This window comes from Palaemon carinicauda, chromosome 1, assembly GCF_036898095.1.
Source record: "Palaemon carinicauda isolate YSFRI2023 chromosome 1, ASM3689809v2, whole genome shotgun sequence".
NCBI lineage: Eukaryota > Metazoa > Arthropoda > Malacostraca > Decapoda > Palaemonidae > Palaemon > Palaemon carinicauda.
This window is the reverse complement of record NC_090725.1, coordinates 71,330,897-71,333,396: the sequence shown is the minus strand read 5'-3', so window position 1 is coordinate 71,333,396 and position 2,500 is coordinate 71,330,897. Positions and strand designations below refer to the sequence as shown.

The window sequence follows — 2,500 nt, the reverse complement described above, 5'->3', positions numbered from 1 at the left end:
TATATATATATATATATTTATATATACATTTATATATATATATATATATGTATATATATATGTATATGTATATATATATATATATATATATATATATATATATATATATATATATATATATATATACACACACACACATACACCCAGACACTTTATTATATAGGGGATATCAACCTAGTATAGGAATATAATTGGTAACTAAAAGAGAGCTGCACATTTTAGATATGATGATGAACTACGGTTCCGCTGAGGATCTATGAATTTCGTGTCGCTAAGGTTATAAATAATCATTTAATTATGAATTTTCCTTTGGTATTGCTAAGTGATAAACACATATGTATTTTGTGTTTGTAATGTACAGTTATAAATTTCTGAATTAGAATATAGTAGCCTACTTGTATATTCTAAAGAATCATCAGGATATCATACTGAAAATCTTTATTTTTGTTATCAAAGTATCTACCTGTACATACTGGTGCAGGCATTGCAATGATAATAATATTTGATTAAATCCTTGCTCTGTTCTTTGTTATGGAGAAATTGGATAGGGTCTTTATAATTGAAATTATATTTCATTAGTTGTGGAAAATCTAGCCAATCTTATCTGTTTATCATTTTGTTTGGTTTGGTCTTCAGGTATGCATATATATATATATATATATATATATATATATATATATATATATATGTATATATATATGTATATATATACATATATATATGTATATTTGTATCTATATCTATATATATATATATATATATATATATATATATATATATATATATATATATATATATATAAATACACCTATGTATATATTATATATATATATATATATATATATATATATATATATATATATATATATATATATATATATATATATATATATATATACACTTATGTATATATATGTATATATATACATACTTTATTTATATTGTTTGGACGAAACCTTTCCGGTATACAAGTAAAATTTATTTGTGTTTGAATAGAGAATGTTTATGCCATATGCCATTCCAAAGAGCTCCCCCATTGCATGGCAGGTTAAGATTTACATTGAAATTCAATGGTCCGCGACACTCGGTCCATAGCATTCTTGTCGTAGAGAGTGTTAAGTACTCTTTACTAAGAACGTTCACCAACGGAAGAGTGGATCGGTTGACTTGAATTTGTCACTATATGACTTGTTACTTGTTTTGGGTTTAAATCCAACCCTCCACTGAAGTCGAGTGAACAACTTCTCGGGCGGGTCCATTTTAATCATCTAATCTAACGAAACATTTTCATTATAACTTATACAATTCTTTGATTGTAGCATCTTCCAAATTATATGATTTTGTGAAAAGTAATGTCTTTAGTTTCTTCTTAAATCCAATTGCTCCCTTTAGGTCCTTCATTTCAGTTGGCAGTTTATCATAATGTCTAGGCGCACAGTAGCTAAAAGCCCTTTCACCAAATTTACTATTTGGTCTTGGTTCAGATAGCCTATGTTTGTCACTCATGTGTCTTGTGTTAACATTTGTTTCTAGTTCTAGTTTATTCATGTATTCTTTTAGATATTTTGGTTCATTTTGGTTCAGTATCTTAAACGTTAGTAAGAGTAGCTTGTATTCAAATCTCGCTTTTAACGGCAGCCAGTGTAATTTAATTAGTGCAGGGGTAACTCTTTCCCTATTGTGTAGTCCTTTTATTATGAGTGAGGTAACCAGTGATTTTTTTAAAATGAGACTTTCACTATGAATCTTAACCTAGTGCTTTAAAAGGATGAATGGCTGAAAGTGCCCTAGAGAGTGACTTTTTCGCCTAAATCTCATTAGCTCCATCAGATGTTTAACAACATTGCTATTGAGACTTATATTGCATCCTATTGCAGAATGATCTTAATAAATTGGTTTTTGATCTTTGAGTGGCTTCTGTTATAAACTTTGCACGAGCTCTTTCCATTTTTATTAAACGCATTTATGCTATACGAAAACATTTATATACAAACATCAAATACCTTCAGACAAATCACTCCTACCCTGTTTTGGGCAATTGTTTAATCTAGGACAATAGAAGTATAAAGACCAAACACATGTGATGTTTTGATGGTGTGATGTGCCATGAAAATCATATTCTTAAAAATAAACAACAACAGAACTTTATTTTAGCAGAAATAGTTTGAATGAGACCGTTGTGATGTTTTTGAAAATATATAACCATGATTTGATAGACTTCATTACACGTTGCGTGACAACTGAGCAACTCTCTCTCTCTCTCTCTCTCTCTCTCTCTCTCTCTCTCTCTCTCTCTCTCTCTCTCTCTCTCTCTCTATCGATGAAACAATTTATTGTTTAGAACGTGTGATGTAGGCGCTATCACTCCTTACTTTCTTTTAAATATCGTAATTGTATCGTAAGAAAATTTTAGTGATCCAAATATGGTACATTAAATTTTCGTTACCTTTTTGCCTTTCACGTTTGTTTTCCTTCTTTTGAAAATGGTGCAGCTGAATAG

The 2,500-nt window shown here is 29.0% G+C and overlaps 1 protein-coding gene across 4 annotated transcripts in view; it reads left to right on the top strand.

Moving 5' to 3' along the window:
• Nucleotides 1-2,500, top strand: part of sif (still life) — a 1,404,800-nt gene that overhangs the window by 485,610 nt on the left and 916,690 nt on the right. The window lies entirely within an intron of this gene.